Source organism: Mastigoproctus giganteus, chromosome 3 (assembly GCF_048544385.1).
Source record: "Mastigoproctus giganteus isolate SK-2022 chromosome 3, ASM4854438v1, whole genome shotgun sequence".
NCBI classification, from domain to species: Eukaryota; Metazoa; Arthropoda; class Arachnida; order Uropygi; family Thelyphonidae; genus Mastigoproctus; species Mastigoproctus giganteus.
In genome coordinates, this window is record NC_143577.1 from 15,093,338 (window position 1) to 15,118,744 (window position 25,407).

Here is a 25,407-nt window from a genome sequence, read left to right on the forward strand (position 1 = left end):
AAGTTGTTTCTTCAAAAAATGCTAGCTCACCAATAAACCCAGAGGAATTTGTGATTTCTGATTTGAGTTGCCAATAGAAATTTACCCTTGCATGGTAATCCTCTTTCTGTAATTTTTGAAGTACTTGAACCTCATAAGCAGTATTATTTCAAGGATTTTATTCACTATTTATTACAGAATTTTTTATTTAACAGTTGCACGTCTTAACAACTTTTATGAACCCCTTTTAAATATGTCATAATCTCTTTACTGATTTTGAGGACTCTGGGAAGTTAAAATCCCCCATTATAAGACATTCTGATTTAGTAGCGCACTCTATTTCTCTGTACAATTGTTCATTATACTCATTCGAGTCATTAGACCTATACCGTATTTCCCTATGTATAAAACGCACCCTTTTTCGAAAAATTTGGGGTCTAAACTTTTACTTGCATTTCCCGCTTTTTTCGCGCTTGTTTTCTTTGCGCTCATTGTTTCGCACTTGTTACCGATATATTAGGTTACGTTTTGCCACGTTCTTCCCAGAAATGGCTCAGAAAAGATTTTCGTACAGTGCTGAATTCAAGTTAAAAGTAGTAGTAGTAGTGGCATGTGATGCAAGAAAGCAAGTGTATGAGCTTATGCAGCATCAGCCAAAAAAAAAAAAAAAAAAAAATCACACCATTCCCTCCAAATGCCTGTCCAGTTTCTCCTTAAATTTATTTAACCTGTCAACTTCCACAACATCAGATGGAAGTTTGTTCCAGCAGTTAACCACCCGCTGGCTAAAGGCAAATTTCCGCACATCTATTCTACATCTGTCTTTTCTTAATTTGAATTTATGGCCCCTTAGGTTCGTAATCTGAACAAGTGGAAGGATCCCATCAGAATTCAGCGTGCTCAACCCATTCAAGGCCTTATCCAGTTTGCAAAATTGAATGGAAATCGTGCTGTTGAACGTAAGTTTGGTCCTCCTCCAACTGAGAAAACAATCCGAGACTGGCTACAGGAAGAAGAAACCCTACTGAAAACGCCACGGCAGAAGAAGGCCATGAGAGGCAAGTCAGCAAAATGGCCTGATTTAGAGAGGGAATTGAAGGTATGGGTTGAAGAGCAAAGGGCAATTGGAATTCCTGTGTCCACAAAGATGGTTCAGCATGAGGCAAGAAGAACTGCTGATGAAAAAGAAGTTACTGATTTCAAAGGAGGACACAATTGGTGCTTCAGGTTCATGAAACGGAATGGACTAAGCATGCGTACACGCATCAGACTTGCCCAAAATATGCCTGAAAGCTATGAGCAGAAGGTCCTTGAATTTCATCATTTTGTCTTTCAATGTCGGAAGACATCAGTTTCAGTTGGGACAGATTGCAAATACGGACGAAGTCCCCCTTCAATTTGATGTCACAAGTAACAGAACTGTTGATAAGAAGGGGGTGAAAACTGTAACTGTGAAGTCAAGTGGACATGAAAAGAGCCATTATACAGTTGTTCTAGCTTGTTGTGCCGACGGAACGAAGCTGCCTCCTATGCTGATTTTCAAACGCAAAACAATGCCAAAAGAAGACATTCCTCGAGGAGTGATTGTCCACGTTCATGACAAGGGTTGGATGGATCAGGATGGGATGAAGATCTGGTTTGAGAAAGTTTGGAGCAGGAGACCAGGTGGGCTCTTACGCAAACCTGCCCTATTGGTACTTGATCAGTTCAGGGCACACATAACAAAAAATACAAAGAAGATTGCTGCAGAGCAAAAACAAAACTTGCCGTCATACCTTGACATCCCAGCTCCAACCGCTTGATGTCAGCATTAACAAACCCTTCAAAGCTGACATGAGAGACGAATGGAACCAATGGATGAAGTCTTCAAGGGACAATTTGACACCAGCAGGAAGAGTGAAGAAACCAACTATAGGAGAAGTTGGTAACTGGGTGAAAAGATCCTGGGATAATATCAAGATTGAGATCATTGTCAAATCATTTAAGAAGTGTGGCATTTCAAATGCCATAGATGGAACTGAGGACGAGGCAATATATGAAGACAGTGATTCGTCATCAGACACAGATGAGGACAAGCTAATGGATGGGAGTTTTGACAGTGATGAGTTGTATGAATTTTATGATGAATAAAACTTGAATTCAATAACTTTATGTAATACATTTTTTTTTTTTTTTCAAATTTCAGGCCCCAAAATTAAGGTGCATCTTATACATGGGGAAATACAGTAACACACTCCTACTCTTATTTTTGCTTTCGCAGTGCTTATGTCACACCAAACTGACTCAACAGTGCACTGTTAATCTATTTCAGCTGGATGCACTTCTTTTGATTTTGTTTTTCTTAATTAACAGCATAACACCTCCTCCCTTCCTATCCTGTCTATCCTTTCTGTACACATTGTACTCCCCAAATTCCGGTTTTGCATTCCTTATATCTGTGTGATACCATATCTCTGCTATCCCAATATATATCTGTTGGGATAGCAGCACATGTTGCTGCAGAAAACAATCATCCAATAAATCCACAAAAGTCTTGTTAGTGTGGAGTGACCAACCATAAATTCCAGTCAATATCTGGGAAGTTAAAATTCCTCATTATAACACAATCTGATTTACTGCCCCATTCTATTTCTCTGTACAATTGTTCGTTTTACTCATTAGAGTCATTAGCCCTATAACACACTCCTACTCTCATTTTTGCTTTCCAGTGCTTATGTCACACTAAACTGATTCAACATTACACTGTTCATCTATGTCAACTGGATGCACTACCTTAGATTTTATGTTTTTCTTAATTAACAGCATAACCGCTCTTCCCTTCCTATCCTTTCTGTACACATTGTACTCCCCAAATTCCAATTTTGAATTCCTAATATCTGTGTGACACCACATCTCTGATATCCAAACAATATCCGCCTTTGATGTCTTGACCAGCACTTCAAATTCAAAAATTTATTTACTATACTTCTAGCACAGCCCATGTATTTATGCCGACTGGGCTAGCCGGGTGGGTAAAGTGCCTGCCTGACAACCCAAAGGTCGCGGGTTCGAATCCCGCCTAGGGCTTGGATCAAAGTACTGCAAAAACCTTGGGAGGTGCATTATGGCCACAGAAGCCGATGCGCCAACAACTACCATGTATTTATTTGTTTCATGATGACTCCCACCAGTCCCTGAAATCCCCAGCACCCTGCCATTCAGGCCGGTGCTCATTCTAATAGAAGCAGTGCAAGAATCACTTTCACCTATGCCTGCAGCTACTTTTAACCTTTTAGTTTGTGAATCCCCCCAAGCTAGCAGTTTTTTGACCCACATAATGCCGCCTCGATAGCATCAGCAAACAATCTTGCACCCCTTCTATTTAAGTGTATCCCATTCCTGTAGAAGCAGTCTCTCCTGTTAACAAGCAGAGACCATGCTGTGAAAAATTCTAACCCATGAGCCTTGCACAGTCCCTCCAGGCAGAATTGCTTGACAAGGCTCTCATGATATACTCCCTCCTATCATGTCTGGACAGGATTGCAGACACTTTCAAATTTAACCCTAACTCACAACTTTTTTTTCAGCATTGACCTATCTTGTTAAGTAAATCTGCAGATCTTCTACTCTTAATGTTATTAGTGCCAGTGTGTACAACAATATCACCCTTTGTGCCCTTAAAAGATGATATCTGTTCTACAACATCATCAACTTTTGCCCCTGGCAAACATACCCTGGTTCTATTCCACCTATCCTTTTTACACAATATGTTACCTGTCTCCCTGATAACAGGGTCACCTACAATAACTAACTCCTGTGGGACTGGCACATTCTGCCTTGGAGATTGCCGCTGTGTTGCCTGATGCACAATAGTGAGCTGCGGTATTGAGTTGGGTAGCTGAGAGCTTGATGGGTACCCCATTTTAATACCTTCAAAGGCATCTAACTCAAACTCTCATAAGTGCCCATCAGAATGCTGAGTGGGCACCTAATTTCTTGTCACTCTGCATCTAGCACACACACAACGACATCCTCCTTGGCTATATCATGTCCTGTTCCAGATAGTTTGGCAAACATTTCACAAGTTACACATTTTTTTAGGCTGTGATCCATTGGAGAATCACTCACCTCATTTCTCTCCCGAGTCACAGCTCTCCTGATACTTTGTGCCCGTTGCTTTGCTGTTCTAGTCTGGGACATGATATTGAAATTAACGATGAAAATTAATAAGATTAATAATAGTAGCTGTTTAAAAGAAAAGTAATGCAGAGAGTGAAAGAGAAAAAAACCCAGGTTTTTTTAAATTCAAAGGAAGCAATATTTGTGATATGCTTATGCCAAGAAAGATAAAAGTCAGGATAATCCCTAATGGAGATATGTGATCTTGTCTAGAAATATGAGTTTCGTCAAAGATAAGCGTATATGAAGAATACTTTTTGCTAGATATAAGACAGGACTGAGTTTTAGAAGGACTGAAATTAACCGAGTTACTTTGCCCCACTGGAAATCAGCATTTAAGGGATTCATAGTGGATATTCAAGAAGTTGAAGCAGGACAAGGTTTCTCAAACTGGAAGGTGGAATGCAATGTGCTATCATCAGCAAAACTATGGATAGGATTTCCAGTCAATGAAAGGTCATTAATGTACAAGAGGAAAAGAGTGGGAGGAAGAACTGAGCCTTGGAGAACACCAGCATTAGTGAAGATGTTAGAAGACAGAGAACCATCTACCATCACCCATAGTTGGCACTCAGAGAGAAAACTGGATACATAATTACAAAAAAAAAAAAAAAAAAAAGTTGGCAATCCATAAGATGGAAGCTTATGTAGAAGGCCTTTCTGCCAGACACAATCAAAAGCTTTTGAAATATCAAGAGCAACTGCTTGAGGTTCACCAAACTTTTCCATAGAATTTGTATTAGATGGGTAACAAAAAACAGTAGACACTGACATAAATGTTTAGACCACATCTTGAATACTGCCTAAGGTGTGGAAGCCTCATTTCAAGAAAGATGTGAATCTCTTGGACCCAGTACAGAGAAGAGCAACCAGCTCAGTCAGGAATATAAAACAGTACTCTTACCACAAATGACTACATTTCTGCAAATTGCAGCAGTTGGAAATTAGGCACCTGTGACGAGACCTGATTATTGAAGTGTTTATTTAAGGATTATTTAAGGATTTAAATGAATTGAGTAAAATAAATACTGGTGGCCTCTTTACTCTTTTTTGGACAATACATATGCAAATTAAAAAAGGGATGGCCGCAGGATAATGTGCAACAATTGTCTTTTAGCCAGAGAATAATTGGTTGTTGGAAGTGGGTAGTTTGCAATTAAGGAAGAATTAGACAAATTATTAGAAGGAATGGATAGTTCAGTTGTGTGTGTGTGTGTGTGTGTGTGTGTGTGTGTGTGTGTGTGTGTGTGTGTGTGTGTGTGTGTGTGTGTGTGTGTGTGTGTGTGTGTGTGTGTGTGTGTGTTTTCTGATGTTGGATAAGCTTGTTCCTTGCATCACTTGTACTAATACTAATATGGCAAATCACATGGTGAGATCAGCAAAAGGGCATCCATATGAAAAAAGATTTTGTATAGGTGTGCTATAGAGCTGGCAACCAGGCATCTAAGAGGGGAACCAGTTAAGGTCTATAAGGCTCTGAGAGGTGATACTAAAGTGAATGAAGGTGAATTCAGGATTATAAATTGAAATTCCAGGGCAAGAGGTTTAGACTGGATTGAAGGAAGTTTCCTTCCAACCAGTGAGTTGTTAATTACTGGAATAAGCTATCTCTATGGTTGTTGAGGCTGACAGCTTGAATAGATTCAAACATCAGCTGAATAGTTACATAGGTAGTTTTTTATACAGTAAGTGCCAGTTATAGAGATCACTGGTTATTAGAATTAGCCACATTATAGGATCAAATTTCGAAGAACCGATCAAATCAGTAAAATGCACTACACTTTCATTGTTTACTAGAATCACATTTCTGATTATAAAAATCAATTTTGAACGTGATATTTTTCAAAAGCACATTTCTGGAGGTCACATTTATAGAGGTTGCAACCATAAAACAGGTTGCAGTTTCTGATTCATTGGGCTTTTCTGTTAATGCAATTCTCTTAGCGCAATAAACGGGTAAATTTGATCTTACTGCATTTGCGATAATACCAATAGCTGGAATTGTGTGTTTTCACGTTATTATGGTGAAATTCACCGTAATAGCCCTTATGAATAAATTCATTGACTGAAGATATAAAAATTAATTGTGTGAATCTAATGAATAATATATATATGTAGTATGCCTGAATAGGAAATGGAAAGAAAAATAAAAAACAGGAATTGCACCTGAATGCACAAAGCTGCAAAAACAGGATACAAAAGTATATAGATGAAATTAGAAAGAATTAATAGAAAATGCAAAAAGATGGAGAAGTATTAAACACAAGGTGCCAAGCCTAATAGAAGAAAAGTAAGAAAAAAGAAAAGAATGAGAAATATAAAAAAAAAGAATATTAAGAACCTACAAAAAAAAAAAAAAATGTAAAATTATATTAAATTAAAGGCTGAATCAATGAGCCAATCAAACGTAGGTAGATAAATTTAAAGGGAAAGAAGAAATATATGATTAATTAATACAAACAATAGTGAGCATCAAACTGAGGGTGGGAGGATGGTAAATGAGAAAAAAAAAAAAAAAAGGTTGATTCAAACTAAACAAACTTGGTACATAGATCGGGCATTTCATCAGGGAACTACACCTGATCATGTTCCAAACCACTGCGTTTCTATACAAACTTATGTTAATGGAAGAAAGATTAAAAATAATAGAGAGAAAAAAAAGGAGGGAGAAAAAGATAGAACCTCCAAAAACATAAGTAAGGTAGCCCCAACTCAGTGGATGTAATTAAGTTAAGGAAATTAAATTAAACAAAGTAAAGTATAAATGAATTAAAAAAGAATAATAAATGCTTTGATTTCATGTACATAACTTGAGAATATATAATATAATGTAAAGGCAGAGGGAAAAAGTCGTAAATAAGTGACAAGAACCGGCTCATTGGGAGATTAGTGTACCTGTTATCTCGCAACCCCCCCCCCCCCCCCCCGCTGTCTTCACACCTAATGATCAAAACAAAAAAAAAAAAAGAGAGACCAAACGTTTAGTTTGATTTAGTGTGTCGCGTTGATTGTTGTGTTCCATCGCACCGCAAAAGGACTTTTTTTATTTCATTATTTACGTCAGGGATGACAGATTTTTTTTTTTTTAATAGAAATCGCAAAAATGATGGGCAAATGCAAGAGTTGTGCTTTCAATTAAACAAATATTTGAAATTATTCAAATGTTTGAAAACAGTGCGTCTGTTAAATCTCTAAAGAGCCATTATAGTGTTGGTGACCAAACCATACGCAACATTGTAAAAAATAAAGGGAAGCTATTCAATTTAAAATCAACATTGTAAAAATTAAAGTAAAACATTGTATTGGGCACGCGAGCAGTAAGTGTTAAGTTTTTTCATTTTTTTCCCATGGTTAACCGCAGGTAACTGAATCAGCACATACGGGAGTGCAACTGTATATACACACACACACACTGGTGTTCAAAGAAAGTGCACAACCTAGGAATTTCACATTTCTAACCCTTTTTCTCAATGGTATGTTACATTAATGACTAGCATCACAAATATAAATATAAATAAAAGATATTTATTAATAGTTAAGGCAAAGCTAAGTAATATTTGACGGGTGCTCTCAAAATGAGCATTTCCACCTTTATACAAAATGGCGCCTCCATAGCTAGGTAGGCAGGAGTGCCAGTGCGCACGCTTCTTGATTAGACCGGGGTTCGAGCCCGTAACCACCAAATATGGAGGATGCGGAAAGGTCAGGGAATGACCACCGCATATCCCCGGAGCAATATGGCCTTAGTTGCTAATGCTCCTAAAAACCAAATAACAAACAAACCTTTATACAACAGTTTTGGTAAACACAACAATTATGGCTGAACTGTTATCAGAAGCCCACAATTTGCATCAGATTATCATTTTAAATGGAAAACAAAATGAAACGTTCACCAGGTGCAAAATAATATTTAGTTGAACCGCATCTGGCCCTGATGACAGTAGCACACCGTCAAGGCACTGACAAGATCAATTTCTGAAGATAATCAACTGATAATTCGCGGTTCCAAACATGAATTATGGCTTCCTGAAGTTCACCAAGGGTCTTTGGTTTCTTTCTGGCAACTGCAGATTCCACACGATGCCAACAGTTCTCTATAGGATTCGGGTCCGGACTGTTTCCTGGCCAGCTAACAGTTGTAATGGACCATTCTTCCAACCATTTTTCACCTGTAACAAATGCAAACACATTACTGTCAAACCTCTAATGCAGAAATGAAGCTAAAGTAGTGCAGAAGTGCCTATTTAGACTTTTTCCATGATGACAAGGAGCAGAGTCATCCTGAAAGATGCAGTTACTTGGCAGGTTGAAATTGTCTCTAATGGTTGGTAGCAATTTGCCTTCTAATATAGCCAAGTATCCACTGACATTTATGGAATCTTTTCTAAACTGCAGGTGACCTGCTCCGCGATAAGAAATGCACCTCAATATTATTTGGCTGGTAGGGAATTTCAGTGTAGACACCATACAGTCTGGATGGTATTCTTCATCACATCTACAGCGAATCATTTGTCTCCCATCAAAGAAAATAACTGACTTCCACTGTTCGGGGGTCCATTTGACATGCTTCTTACGCCAAATTAATTTGGCCTTTTTCATTTTTTGAATGAGGAGGGACTTCTTAGGACGGTGGACTACAAGTCCATTTTTGAAGAAACATCTTCTGGCTGTTACGGCACTTGCTACCACTCCTGTATGTTCTTCCCATTCTCTGTTTAGCTTAGACGAAGAAGCTTTAAGGTTTTTAAGGCATAAGCGCTTCAAAACGCGGTCCTGTTTTGGTGTAGAGACTCGTTTGCACCCGGTTCCTTTTTCCCTATCAGCAGAACCAGTACTCTTGAGTTTTGAAAGAAATCTACTCACTGTCAACTGATTACAAGACACCCTATAAGCAATACGAAGAACATCCTTCCTCACGTAAAGCGACAATAGCACTCTTTCTCTGTGGCATAAACTGCACGTAACTCGCCATCCTGACATAAGCAAGAATGACTGCAACTCTTGCAGAGCGTGCTTATATAGCTGATGCAATCTGTAAGAAATATTGCCGTATCCTTACGTTATTCGGACAGCAATTAAAATTTTAGGGTTGATGTTCTTTCTTTGAACACCAGTGTGTGTGTGTATATATATATAAACGATGACCTCTGGAAACCAGGCGAAAGCCAGCTGTGTAATTAGCCTTTCTACAATAGGTGGGGCTCTGCTGTAGTCAACTTTCTCTTCCCAAGCATCTTGTGGGATACATAATGACTCTTACTATGAGTAAAGCCAGTCCCTTTCAAAATTGGCCATGTGGTAGGCAATGGCATACCACCACATTATCTGATGCCTACCTCCACTTCAACCCACATTCATGACCGTCTTTCTCTCCCTTTGACCACATCACACAGAAGTCAGACACAGAATGCTCTTTTCTCTCAATTTTTCTCTCCCTGAACTTCACTCTTTCCCCTCAAGTTTGGCACGTCTCCCCCAACCAATCCTTCCTCTCTGTTTAAATTTACTTTCCTTTCCATTTGCCAACACAATTCTCCCAAGCTGTCTCCCTAGTGTGCAAACCAACCCTTTTCTCGAACTTTCTTATTTTTTTCTCACAGGCAGTATGACCCTTTCGTGTTCACCGGCAACCTCCAAAAACACTCATTTTTGTTTCACACCTTTCTCTCTAAAAGTATCCCAACACCCAAAAATCAGTCACCTGACGCCGTTTTTAATTTGACGCGAACACTGAGTGTCCACTCATTTCCTGTTTTGGCTCCAACGGTGTCAGAGATCAAAGGAGGCGCCTCGCACAATCCCGCTTCACGTCTTATTGTTCTTCCTTAAGCAACCCCTTCACGCCCATTCTCAAATGGCACCCTTTACTTAGTCCTTCTGTTTCTGTTTGCTCTCTCATGTTATTTGAATTACTTGTTTACTCCTTTGCTACTATTCTCAGTTCTCACGCTTATACTGTCCCATCACTAAATCTAGGGTTCTTCAAACTTTAACATTATTTCTAGCAAAACAATTATTTGTATTTTAAATTTGTAAGATTTTACATCTTACATTGTCATTGTCAAGTAGGCAAACTTATAGCTTACACTGCTTACTAGTGCCTACTGCTTACTTCAAATAAACGGTGTTCAGTTATTTTTATATGGCTCATTTCGAGGAAATGAAAAAAACGATTGAATTTATGTGTCGACAAAAGATTTCCAGAGAGCGATTTAACTTGTATTTATTTTAGTATTTAGTAAACTTTGCCGATACTTACCAGTGAAGAAATGAAGCACCTGAACAGTACACTTTACCGAACAAATGACTATTTAATATTTATACTGTACTATACATAACCTCAAATGTCAAATGGTGAGAGTTACGCTAAGCTAACACGCTTTAGAGGGGCTAGACTTTAGAGGGGCACTCCCATTCCGACGATGCCACATTATTTGCATAATTCACAAATGACAAAGTATATTTTGATTTTACCGACTACCGACAGAGGCGTATTTACTATTTACTGTCATTTAAAACAGTGATATTTGATATTTTACTCAAATTCAATAGTGTTGCAAACCAACGATTTAAACTTTATCTAGGTACGAAAAAATTTTGTATAATTTATTTTTTCTTAAATTTTTAATTTAAATTGTTATTATTTTTTTTACTGCGAAGGGGCCCTTCGCGGTAAAAAAATCAAAGGGCCCCCTTCGCTTACCGTGAAGGGGACCCTTTGATTGAACGGGGCCCTGGGCTGCAGTCCATAAAGACCATGCCTAAATCCGCCCCAACTTCTTTGGACTCAGGAAAGTACCCATGAACTGGAAATGTTCATGGGTACTTTGTGACCCCATTTCACAAAGGAAGATCAAAGGGCGACACAAGTAATTATAGACCTGATAGTTTAACTTCTGTTCCAGGAAAATTAATGGAGGCAATGGTTAAAGAAGCACTGCAGGATCATCTGGACAAGACTTCAGTTATAGCTCGGACACAACATGGTTTTGTTAAGGGAAATTCTTGCCTGACCAATTTGATTGGATACTATGATGTAGTCACAAAGGAACTGGATGCAGGGAATAACTTTGATATCATATATTTGAATCTTAGGAAAGCTTTTGATACTGTTGCATATGGAAGACTGCTGAACAAATTGGAGCAGTGTGGCATTGGAGGCAAATTGCTGCTATGGATAAAGGGGTGGTTGAGTGAGAGAAGACAGAGAGTAGTAATCAATGGACACTGCTTATCGTGGACTAATGTTATTAGTGGAGTCCCTCAGGGTTCAGTGTTGGGTCCATTGTTGTTTTCTGTATTTATAAATGATATTGATGATGGTATATCATGCTTAATGTCCAAGTTTGCAGACGATACAAAGGTTGGCAGGGTTGTTAAGGACACTAATGACAGTACACTGCTGCAACAGGATCTAGAAAAGTTGAGCAGATGGGCTTGAGAGGTGGCAAATGAAGTTTAACATTGACAAATGTAAAGTACTACATATGGGAAGCAGTAACCCCAGCATAATGTATCAACTCTGTGGTACTACACTGACAGTGGTAGAGAATGAAAAGGACCTGTGCGGTAATTGTGCAGGCAGATATGAAGTTTTCTGAGCAGTGCAGACGGTCTGCAAGAGTAGCTCATGGTGTCTTGTGAATGATATACGGGAATTTTTTTAGCAGGGATAAGGAGGTGATTATCCCCTTGTATAAGGCAATGGTCAGACCACACCTTGAGTACTGTATACAGGTCTGGAGGCTCATTTTAAGAAGGGTGTAGAACTGTTGGAACGAGTACAGAGAAGGGCAACAAGTTTAATGAATGGAACAAAGGGTTGCTCTTACGAAGAAAGGCTTAAATTTTGCAACATACAATGTCTGGAGACTAGGCACCTGCGAGGGGATCTGATCGAGGTGTATAAAGCCTTGAATGGTTTGAGCATGCTCAATGCTGATGGGATTCTTCCTCTTGCTCAGAATAATCACCTGAGAGGGCATAAATTCAAATTGAGGAAAGACAGATGTAGGATAGATGTGCGGAAGTTTGCCTTTAGCCAGCGGGTAGTTGGTTGGTTGAACAGACTTCCATCTTCCATCCTTTGTTGTGGAAGTTGATAGCTTAAATAAATTTAAGGCTGCGCTGGACAGATATTTGGAACGAATGGAGGGGTGAAATGGGAGCAATTTTTTTTTGGCTGATGCTGCATAAGCTTGCTTTCTTGCATCATATGCCTCTACTAATGCTAATGCTAAACCACATAAACAAAAGCATAAAAGCTTGGAGTTTGCAAACTTTCATGTTAACGTCTTATGATTAAGTTTAAGATTACACTTACATAATTCATTGTGAATGTTTCATTAAATAACATAGGGACAAGGTTTAATGCTTATGTTATGTTTAATTTTCATTGTGAATGGGCCTTTATTCACGTTAATCTTAAAGCGATGCTTACATCGTTGTTTTAATTGTTGACGGAACCGAAAGGAAATTTAAATAAAGACAGAAATGCGCACGAACGTTATTAATTTAAATATTCATCCAACAATCAATTCTTTTGTTGACTGTTTTCAACATTTTCACAGCAAAAAATTTTGTTATTACTAAGTGAGCGATATTACCGAGTGAGGTGAGAAATATGTGGATGGACAACAGGTGCATAAATCATAAATGTAACTTAAAAAACTGTCGTGTGAGATTAGAGCTTTTGCTGATAAAGAATAAAAATAACAGGTGCGTGTTTTCATTTAGTGCTTATTTATTTTAATTTAGTGTAATTAAACCTTTAGTATCCGCACAGAAAGGTTTAAGTCAGGTTTGGATCATTACAAAGTTTTTATACATTTGAAAAGAGAAAAAATAGTTTGTGCCTGTATGCAAAAAATTATTATTATTATTATTGCTCTCATATTATTTCTACCTGATTGGGGGTTCCACCTCGTGATGGATATTGCTACCAAGTACACAGGGTGGTTGTTGCTATGTCTGGTTGGTCGAGGAACTCTCTTACTATCCTACAGGTGTTCAGGATTGCAACTTTTTGGGGTTCCTTGTAGGTGTTGCTGCTAGGCTGTTATGTAGCATCTTTGGCACCATACCTGTGGTTGACACGATGATCAGGATGGTCGTTACTTGTTGCATATGCCACATCTCTTTGATCTCCTGACTTAGGGTCGCGTACTTGAATGGGTTGAGCACGCTGAATTCTGGTGGGATTCTTCCACTTATTCAGATTACGAACCTAAGGGGACATAAATTCAAATTGAGGAAAGAGAGATGTAGAATAGACGCGCGGAAATTTGCCTTTAGCCAACAAGTGGTTAATTGCTGGAACAAACTTCCATCTGTCGTTGTGGAAGTTGATAAGTGAAATAAATTTAAGAAGGAACTGTACAAACATTTATAGGGAATGGTTGTGTAAAAATTTTTTTTTTTTTTTTTTGGCTGATTCTACATAAGCTCATACGCTTGCTTTCTTACATCACATGCCACTGTTACTACTACTACTTCCTGATTTTTTCCCCATGGGTTTTCTGCAGGTTGCCAGTGTTGGGTACCGCTATGTCAATCAGATAGGTAGCCTTTTCTTTCTTGTCCACAAGGGTTATATCCGGTCTGTTGTGCGGGATTGTCCTATCCGTTATTATGGCACTGTCTCAGTACAGGTTGGGGTCTCTAGTACTGCCTGGGGTTCGTACTTGTAGTACGGTACACTTTCTTCGATCATCTGGTATTTCCTTGCTAGCTGTCTATGGTCGTGTCTATGAGTGTACTCAGTCTGGGTGATCACCTTGCATCCCGCGGTGATGTGCTGGATCGTTTCTGAGGCCAGGTGGCATCGTCAACATGTGTCATCAAACACTCTGGGCTCCTTGACGATGTATTTTCTATAGTTCCTGGTGTTGATTACCTGGTCTTGGATGGCGAGCACGAATCCTTCAGTCTCGGGGAAGAAGGCCCCACTCATGAGGCATGCATTGGAAGCAATTTTATCTATGTGATCTTGATGGAGATCATTGTTAGTGTCTGCCTTGGATTGTCTTTTCTGCCCGTCTTTCTAGCTTCGTTTGTGCCTCCTGGTTGGGGGGGGAGCGACTCCTCACTTGGGTTGAGTGGGGTATACCGCTTGTCTGTCTTCCTTATGGAGTGCTGCTCTCTGTTTCTGGAAGTAATCCTTCAGGTTAAGTATCGCTGTCTTCTGTTGCTCAATGAGGTCTATCAGGCCCCTTCCTCCTTCTTTCCAGGCAGTTGTCAGTCTCTCCACAGCAGATTTCGGGTGGTATTGGTGGCTCTTGGTCATCATTGTTCTTGTCTTTCTCATGATATCCTCCAGCTTGGTGTTAGTCCAATTATTATTATTATTATAGGTTCAGATATGTCAGATAGGAAAACAAAACGTCAGTCTGGTGCTTTTTATCGCAAGTGGAAGATTGAAAGTGATAAGGAAAAGTAAAAATTACGAGGATCCATGCTGGTTGGTTGGTTATTAGGATTTTTCTGGTTCATCAGCATCTATGGCTATAGTGCGCCAAGATCCATGCTGAAATTCATAAAGTTGGACGAGGGTGACCTGACAGCATCAACATCAGTCCCTTTGGAATTCATTTCAGACAGTAAGGATGAAATGGAAGGTGAAAAATCAAATGACAAGTTTGAAATTGTGCCAAGAAATATCAGTGCCTGAATCATGCTGTGGTGAGGATTATTTAGAAAATAATAATTGTTTTGAATTGATGGCCGAATGTGTTATAGGGGATCCTTTTAGCTGGCCACCAATTATTAATAATCAGTTATTAGAACTCATAATTCAGAAGGGACCTGTAACGCCTCAAAATATGAAATTTCCTAAAGATAACAATGGAAGATCATTTTCTGCATCACAATATATTAGACTTACCTAACAGTAAAAAAGTTCAAAGAACTTGGTTAATCTATTCTACAAAATCGAAGTGTGTTTTGCTTTTGTTGCAAGTTGTTTGCTTTAAAGCAAAACAAAGCAACAGATAGTCAGAGGTTTTCAGATTGGTGACATTTAGCCACTCACTTATGCATGAAACTCACTAGTGACACTCCGATTTCTAGGCAAAATGATATATCTCTTTTGGGGGTTACCCTGACTTCTAATCTCTCTTGGCACAAGCACATTACAAATATTGCTTCCTCTGCATCTAAAAAACTTGGTTTTCTCTTTCAGTCTCGGCATTACTTTTCTTCCAAACAGTTGCTCACTCTGTATAAATCGCAAATCCGCCCTGCCATGGAATATTGTTTCCACATCTGGGGTGGTGTCCCCAAAACCTCTCTCAGGCTTCTTGATTCCATTCAGAAGAGGACAGTTAGGTTAATTAATGATTCATCTCTAACAGAGTCTCTCCACTCGCTATCTCATAGATGCACTGTTTCTGCTGCATGCCTCTTCTACACAGGCACTGTTCTTCTGAATTGGCTTCTATAATTCCCGCTCTCTCTTTCAAAACAGTCCGAACATGTGCCGCCACTAGCCAACATCCATTTACTGTCCAACTTCAAACCCACAGAACCAACTTTTCATCTTCCTCATTTATTCATTCATCTGCCGTTTTCTGGAACAACTTTCCTTCATATATATTTCCTGAAAATTACAATCTACAGAAGTTCAAGTCCAATGTCAACAAATATCTTCTTTCGTCTTCTCAACCTCCAACCCAAGCACGGTACTAAGTACTATAGGTTCTAATACCTCTCGTGTTTGGGGTTCACATAAAAAAAAAATAATAAAAAAATTTAGCCACTCACTTATGCATGAAACTCACAACAGCATGAAACGAGTGTAGAAGATATGCAAAATTGTAAAAAGTGGTATAAATTAAAAACGCCTTAACTACAGTTGACAAAGAACAACAACAGTACTTTGAATCTGAAAAAAAATGATGGCGAGCCATTATTGAAAGAATCATGCCCTGCTAAAAATTGTCCAATTTTTAGCTGGGCAGTGTTTTATCTTTCAGAGGTAAAATGATAAAGTTTATGAAACAAATAATGGAAATTTTTTAGACTATAGAAGTGTTGGCAAAATTTGACCCCATTATCTCACAGCATGTCAATAACAGAACACAATCTCAACCTGCAAAAAGTCATATACCTCATTACTTCGGCCATACTTTTCAAAATGAAATCACATCTGTTTTAACAAGTGGCATAAAATCAAAAATCAAGGAATTTGTAAAGAAAGCAAAATATTTTTTGATAATTCTCAACTGCATGCCAGATGCCAGTCACACTGAACAGATAGCATTTGTAGTAAGAATTGTAAATATTGATGCTTCTGATGTTGCAGTTAGAGAATTATTTCTTGTGTTTTATCCAGTATCAGACACTACAGGGGAAGGTTTATGTAATTATCTTTTAAGTGAACTCTTAACAGATTATGAATTAGATATTCAAGATATGCATGGACAAGGGTACGATAATGGAGCAAATATGCGTGATGAGCATAGTAGCCTGCAGAACAAAATTAGGAATATAAATCCTAGAGACTTTTTTGTACCTTTTGCACCTCATTCATTGAATTTAGTTGTAAATGATGCTGCCGAAGTAACATTTTTGAAACAGTTAATTTTTTAACATTGTTCAAGAATTGTACATGTTTTTTCCTGCATCCCCTTACAGATGGGATATACTAAATCGTAATATCACTAGATTAACACTGAAATCTGTAAGTGATACAAGATGGGTGAGTAAAATAAAAGTAGTGCAACCTCTCAGATTGCAATTAAGTGAAGTCTTGAAAAGTTTAAATGACATAATAGATGATAATTCCAGAGATGAAAACAAAACATACAGCTCAATTTTTGTTAGATCAGATTGCGTCTTTGAAGTTCACTTGCTCAGTCATTATTTGGAACAATATTCTGTCAAAAATTGATGTAAGTAAAATGTTACCTCAATCCAACATAGATGAATCTCTTAATGTTTTGAATGAGCTTGTTAAATTTCTAGCTGCAGCCAGATCTGATGAGACATTTAATAAATATATTAGGGATGCAAAAGTTTTAGTTGCAGAAGTAAATGTAGTGGCAGAATTTCCAGTTGTAAGAAGTAGAACTAAAGTTCGCCATTTTGATTATGAAAGTGCTGATGAACAAATCATAAGTCCAAAAGAATTGTTTAGAATACAATTTTATCTAACAATTGTTGATACAGCCTTAAATTCCATTCAGGAAAGGGTTGAAAATCTAAATGAATGTAATAATGTATTTAAATTTCTTTGTGAATTTGGAGAAATGACTGAAGAGGAAATTAAAAAACCTTGTTTTAATTTAGATGTTTCCCTTCAAATTAATAAAGGAAGCACAAGTATTAAGGATATTGATGGTCTTCACCTCTTCAATGAGCTGATAACATAGAATTTTGAGCAGTGGAATTGCAGACCCATTAAAAAACTTGACATATATTACAAAAAATAACTTGATGTCATAATTTCCTAATCTGTTTATAGCTTTAAGAATTTTTCGGACGTTACCAGTTAGTGTAGCATCAGGTGAAAGGAGTTTTTCGAAATTTATAAAAATATATTTAAGAACGTCAATGACTCAAGAAAAGTTTAATCATCTAGGAATGTTAGCTATAGAAAAGGAATTGTGTAAAAGTTTAGAATTATCAGATGTTATTGATGAACTGGCAAATAAGAAAGCAAGAAGAGTGTAGTTTTAACTTTATGAGTACATTTTGTTACTTCTGTTTGATATCTTGTACATTTTTGATTCGAATAAAATTAAAATAAATATATCAAATATTTTTACCCCTGTCAACTATATGGAACTGTCATAAAAACATACTAGTAAGCTCCCATGGATTGGGTTAGGTTATGAATTTACTTGCGATCTGCATTATAGTAATAGTAATTGTGGCATGTGATGAAAGAAAGCAAGCGTATGAGCTTATGTAGCATCAGCCAAAAAAAAAATTTCACACAAACATTCGCTCTAAATGTTTGTCCTGTTCCTCCTTAAATTTTTTTAGCTTATCAACTACCCAATGACAGATGGAAGTTTGTTCCAGCAATTAACCACCTACTGGCTAAAGGCAAATTTCTGCACATCTATTCTACAGCTGTCTTTCCTCATTTTGAAATTATGCCCCCTTAGGTTCGTAATCTGAACAAGTGGAAGAATCCCATCAGAATTCAGCATGCTCAACCCATTCAAGGCCTTATACACCTCAATCAGATCACCTTGCCGGTGCTTAACTTGGTAAAAGGATCCCTTCATTCCCCTCACCAATCTTGTTGCCCTTCTCTGTACACGCTCAAGCAAATCTACATCCTTCCTAAAATGAGGCCTCCGGACCTGTACACAGTATTCAAGGCGTGGCCCTGACCATTGCCTTATACAGAGGGACAATCACCTCCTTTTCCCTGCTAGCAAAATTCCTATATATCATTGACAAAACCCCATGACCTGCCCTGGCAGCCTGTCTGCATTGCTCAGAAAACTTCATATCTGACTGCACAATTACTCCCAGGTCTTTTTCATTTTCTACCACACAGTTGGTACATTCCTTTGGGGTTACTTCTAAAAATATACAGAACTTTGTATTTGTCAATGTTAAACTTCAGTTGCCACTTCTCGCCTATCTTCCCAAATTTTCTAGATCCTGTTGCAGTAGCACACTGCCATTACTGTCATTAACAACCCTGCCAACCTTTGTATCATCTGCAAACTTTGACACTAAGCCTGATATACCTTCATCAATATCATTGATAAATAAACAAAACAGTGGACCCAACACCGAACCGTGTGGGACTCCACTAATAACATTAGTCCACGAAGAGCAGCACCCATTGATTACCACCCTCTGTCTTCTCCCACTCAACCATCCTTTTATCCATTGTAGCAACTTACCCTTATTACCATTCTGCTCCAATTTGTACAATAGTCTTCCATGTGCAACAGTGTCAAAAGCTTTCCTGAAATCCAAGTATATGATATCAAAATTATTTTTTGATATCATATACTTTCCCTTTACAAACCCATGCTGTGTCTGAATTATTGCTGCAGTCTTGTCTAGATGATCCTATAATGCATCTTTAACCAGTGACTCCATTATTTTACCCGGAACAGAAGTTAAACTAACTAGTCTGTAATTACTCGTGTCACCCTTCGATCCCCCTTTGTGAATTGGGGATACATTTGAACATCTCCAGTCCCCGGGTCCAAGGATGCTCTCATAATTATTAAGAGTAGGAGACCAGCGGAATTACTTAACAAGTACAGGTCACTGTTGAAAAAAAGCTGGGAAGTAGGGTTGAATTTGAAAGTGTCTGCAATTCTGCCCAGACACGATAGAAGGGAGTATGTGATGAGAGCCTTGTCGAACAATTCGGCCCTGGAAAGATTGTGCAAGACTCAAGGGGTAGAATTTTTTTCAGCCTGGACTGTACTTGTTAACAGGAGAGATTGCTTCTGCAGGGATGGGATACACTTAAATAGAAAGGGTGCAAGAATATTTGCTGATGCTATCGAGGCAGTGTTAGGTGGGTTGAAAAACTGCTAGCTTGGAGGGGAGACAAAGACTAATAGATTAACAGTAGCCACTGGCAGAGGTGAAAGAGATTCTTGCACTGCTTCTATTGGAATGAGCAGAAGCCTGAAAAACAAGATGCAGGATATTTCAGAGACTGCTGGAAGTCATTGCGGTACAAGTAAACATATGGGTTGTGTTCGGGTAGCTAAGAATAGAAACAGGTGCATGTATACTTGCGTGTACACCAATGCTAGGAGTTTAGTAAATAAATTTGATGAATTTGAGGTATTGCTCAAAACATCAAAGGCAGATATTGTTGGGATATCAGAGACGTGGTGTCACACAGATATAAGGAATGCCGAACTGGAATTTGGGGAGTACAACATCTACAGAAAGGATAGACAGGATAGTAAGGGAGGAGGGGTTATGCTATTAGTTAAGAAACACATAAGATCCAAGGAAGTGAAGCCAGTCGACATCAATGGACAGGGCAGTGTCGAGTCAGTTTGGTGTGACATAAGCATAGGTAAATCAAAATTGAGAGTAGGAGTGTGCTATAGGCCTAATGACTCTGATGAGTATAATAAGAAACTGTACAGGGAAATAGAGTGGGCCATTAAATCAGAGAGTCTTATAATGGGGGATTTTAATTTCCCAGATATTCACTGGAATTTGTGGGTTGGTTACTCACATACTAGCAAGGCTTTTGTGGATTTATTGGATGATTGTTTTCTACACCAGCATGTTCGGGAGGCAACTAGAGGGAGTAATACTCTTGATCTGATTATCAGTAGTGATTCTTCATGCATTAAGAATCTGCAGATAAAGGAACCACTAGGTGGCAGTGATCACAGTGTGCTGAAGTGGGATTTACTCAAAGAGGTAACTACCATTAGGGGTAAAGGGAAGGGTTATTGCTTTCGTAAAGGCGACTACGATGGACTGAGACAGTATTTAAATTCTATACAGTGGGACCAAATGATGATGTTACCAACAGCAAATTCAAAATGGGAAGCATTCAAGGAACTAATCTTGGAAGCTACCAGGCTTTACATACCAACAAAGAAATATTGTTCAGGGTTCAGGCCTAAATGGTTGTCAGATGAACTAATGAGACATATGGCAGAGAAGAAAAATGCATGGGATACATACAAATTAATGGGTGACATGGAAGCCTATGATAGATATAAGTTGGTCTGTAACCAAGTCACAAAGGAGATTAGGCAGGCAAAGGCAGATTATGAGAAATCCTTGGCAAAGGATGCAAAGAAAAACAGAAAAGAGTTCTTTACCTATTTAAACTCAAGAAGGAAAGGGATGAATCAGATTGGTCCACTGGATGTTGATGGTTCAACAGTTGAGGATCCTGCTCAGGTGGCTAACAATCTAAACGAGTATTTTGCATCTACATTCACACATGAGGAGTTATTCAGGAAGGGGAATGTCATAGGTGAAGTAAACATTGGTAGTGAGCTAGATGATTTTCTAATAACTGAGAGTAAAGTGGAGGAGAAATTGTTGAAGATAAATACAAGAAAGGCACCTGGGTGGATGGGATCTATCCAGTTATATTAAAGGAGGCAGCAAAGGAAGAAAGCAAACCCTTAGCCATAATTATGAGAGCTTCCTTGGACTCAGGGGAGGTACCCACAGACTGGAGATGTGCAAATGTGACCCCAATTCACAAAGGAGGATCAAAGGCTGACCCAAGTAATTATAGACCTGTTAGTTTAACTTCGATTCCAGGAAAATTATTGGAGGCACTGTTTAAAGAAGCACTGCAGGATCGTCTAGACAAGTCTTCAGTTATAGCTCAGACACAGCACGGTTTTGTTAAGGGCAGGTCTTGTCTGACCAATTTGATTGGATATTATGATGTAGTCACAAAAGAACTGGATGCAGGGAATAACTTTGATATTATATATTTGGATCTTAGAAAGGCTTTTGATACTGTTGCGCATGGAAGACTGCTGCACAAATTGGAGCAGTGTGGCATTGGAGGCAAATTGCTGCTATGGATAAAGGGATGGTTGGGTGGCAGAAGACAGAGAGTGTTAATCAATGGACACTGCTCATCGTGGACTAATGTTATTAGTGGAGTTCCTCAGGGTTCAGTGTTGGGTCCATTGTTGTTTTCTGTATTTATAAATAATATTGATGATGGTATATCAAGCTTAATGTCCAAGTTTGTAGACGATACAAAGGTTGGCAGGGTTGTTAAGGACACTACTGATGCTATGCTGCTGCAACAGGATCTGGAAAGGTTGAACAGATGGGCTGAGAGGTGGAAAATGAAGTTTAACATTGACAAATGTAAAGTACTACATATGGGAAACAGCAACCCCAGATCAACGTATCAACTCTGTGATACTACGCTGACAGTGGTAGAGAATGAAAAGGACCTTGGGGTAATTGTGCAGGCAGATATGAAGTTCTCTGAGCAGTGCAGACGAGCTGCAAGAGTAGCTCATGGTGTCTTGTCAATGATATACAGGAATTTTTCTAGCAGGGATAGGGATGTGATTATTCCCTTGTATAAGGCATTGGTCAGGCCACACCTTGAGTACTGTATACAGGTCTTGAGGCCTCATTTCAAGAAGGATGTAGAGCTGCTGGAACGAGTACAGAGAAGGGCAACAAGATTAGTGAATGGAACAAAAACTTAAGCCTTTTTTATGAAGAAAGGCTTAAGTTTTGCAAATTACAGAGTCTGGAGATTAGGCATCGGCGAGGTGATCTGATAGAGGTGTATAAGGCTTTTAATGGCTTGAGCATGCTCAATGCCGATAGGATTCTTCCTCTTGCTCAGAATAATCACCTGAGAGGGCATAAATTCAAATTGAGGAAGGACAGATGTCGGATAGATGTGCGGAAATTTGCCTTTAGCCAGCGGGCAGTTGGTTTGTGGAATAGACTTCCATCACTTGTTGTTGAAGTTGATAGCCTAAACAAATTTAAGGCTCAGCTGGACAGGTATTTCGAACAAACGGAGGGGTGAAATGGGAGTAGTGGTTGTGTTTTTTTTTTTTTTGGCTGATGCTGAATAAGCTTGCTTTCTTGCATCATATGCCTCTACTAATGCTAATGCTAAATTATGGCTTAAGGTTTGCTTAGTTCCATTGCCACCTCCTTTAATATAACTGGATAGATCCCATCCACTCCAGGTGCCTTTGTTATGTTTATCTTCAACAATTTTGTCCTCCACTTTCCTTTCAGTTATTACAAAATCATCTAGCTCACTGCCAGAGTTTAGTTCACCTCTGGCATTCCCCTCCCTGAATAATTCCTCATGTGTGAATGTCGATGCAAAATGCTCATTTAGTTTGTTAGCCACCTGAGCAGGATCATCAACAGTTGAACCATCGATATCCAATGGACCAATCTGATTCATCCCCTTCCTTTTAGAGTTTATATAAGTAAAGAAATCCTTGCTGTTTTTCTTAGCATCCTTTGCTAAAGATTTCTCATAATCTGCCTTCGCCTGCCTAACCTCCTTTGTGACTTGATTACAGACTAGCTTATATCTGCCATAGGCTTCTATGTCTCCTGATAATTTATATGCATCCCGTGTATTTTTTTTCTCCGCTACGAGTCTCATTAGTTCATTTGACAACCATTTAGGCCTAAACCTTGAACAATATTTCTTAATAGGTATGAAACATTTAGTAGCTTCCACGATTAATTCCTTGAATGCTTCCCACTTAGAATTTGCTGTTGGCAACATCATCAGTTGATCCCACTGTACAGAATTTAAAAACTGTCCGAGACCATTGATAGGGGCGGCCAAATATCTCTAGCACACAGGCAGCTAACAGCCCAAAACTGGCCCTGAATTGCAGTAACAGTCAGAAGAGACCTCGTAAAAAATGGATTTGTAGCTTGTCATCCTAAGAAGCTCCTCCTCACACAAAAAATGAAAAAGGCCTGATTAATTTGCCGTAAGGAGCAATAAAAGAAATTGATCTTGTCGAATGGACTCCCAAGCAGTGGAAGTCTGTTATTTTCTCGGATGAGAAGAAATTCAACCTACATGGTTCTGACGGGAGACAAACAATTCATCGTAGACATGGTGAAGAATACCATCCAGACTGTATGGTGTCTACAGTGAAATTCCCTACCAGCGAAATGATATGGGGGTGCATTTTGTATCGTGGAGTAGGTCACCTGCATTTTATAGAAAGTTCCGTAAATGCCAATGGATACCTGGTTATATTGGAAGGCAAATTGCTGCCAACCATTAGAGACCATTTCAACCTGCCAAGTAACTGCATCTTTCAGGATGACTCTGCTCCTTGTCATCATGGATAAAGTCTAAATAGGCACTTCTGTAGCTACGTTAGCTTCATTTCTGCATTAGAGGTTTGACAGTAATGTGTTTGCATTTGTTACAGGTGAAAAATGGTTGGAAGAACGGTCCATTACAACTGTTAGCTGGCCAGGAAACAGTCCGGACCCGAATCCTATAGAGAACTGTTGGCATCGTGTGGAATCTGCAGTTGCCAGAAAGAAACCAAAGACCCTTGGTGAACTTCAGGAAGCCATAATTCATGTTTGGAACCGCGAATTATCAGTTGATTATCTTCAGAAATTGATCTTGTCAGTGCCTTGACGGTGTGCTGCTGTCATCAGGGCCAGAGGCAGTTCAACTAAATATTAGTTTGCAGCTGGTGAACTTTTCATTTTGTTTGCCATTTAAAATGATAAACAAGCAAATTGAGGGCTTCTGACATTTCAACCATAATTGTCGTGTTTACCAAAACTGTTGTATAAAGGTTGCAAATGCTCATTTTGGAATATTTTGAGAGCACCTGTCAAATATTACTTAGCTTTGCCTTAACTATTAATAAATATCTTCTGTTTATATTTCTGTTTGTGATGCTAGTCATTAATGTAACATACCATCGCAAAAAAGGGTTAGAAATGTGAAACTCCTAGGTGATGAACACCAGTGTCCTTGAAACAGGCAATCGTTTTCAAGCTCTATTAGAACTAGATGATGATATGCTGCCTGAGGAAATGTGGGAAAATACAAAAAGCATTATTAAGGATTCAGCAAATAGATACATTAGAAAAAGGTCAAAGATCAGGAAGCCATGGATTACAGAAGCCCAGGGTGTACAAGGAAACGAAGAGTATCAGGAACTAAGCAAAGTCATCAAGTGCTGTTTAAGCCAGGATAAACAGGATTATATCAATCGAAAGGATAAAGAAATCGAATACCACAACAAATGAAACAACATTAAGATGTATGACGTAATTAAGTCCTTGAGACAAAAGTTCCGACCAAAACTTAATGTAATTAAGCACTCCAAAGGGGAAATTTTAACATAGGAGAACACAATTAAAGGAAGGTGGAAAGAATATTGAGCACCTGCTGACACTAATGATCTGCCACCCCCTTTTCAAGAGTGTGATCACGAACCAGTTGCACTGAAGGAAGAAGTCAAAAAAACCATCAAAGAACTGATGTGTGGCAAGTCATCCGCAATTGATGAAATCCCAGCAGAATTGATTAAAGCTACTGGTGTGAAGGGTGCCAAGTTTTTTCATAAAATGATTGTAAAAATTTGGGAAACTGGGTGGCCATCAAATTGGAAGAAATCAATTTTCATTCTCTTTCCAAAAAAGAAGATCGGAAAATTTTCTCAAGTTAGGACTATTAGCCTAATTTCTCATGCTAGCACGATTCTTCTTAAAATCATATTAAACAGAATCTCAAGAAAACTTGAAGAAGAAATGCCAGCAGAACAAGCAGGTTTCACAAGGACCAGAGATCAGATC

General features: G+C 38.6%; 1 protein-coding gene across 5 annotated transcripts in view; it reads left to right on the plus strand.

Moving 5' to 3' along the window:
• The window catches only part of LOC150087731 (dynamin-like), a 465,630-nt gene that overhangs the window by 382,249 nt on the left and 57,974 nt on the right, over positions 1–25,407 (plus strand). The window lies entirely within an intron of this gene.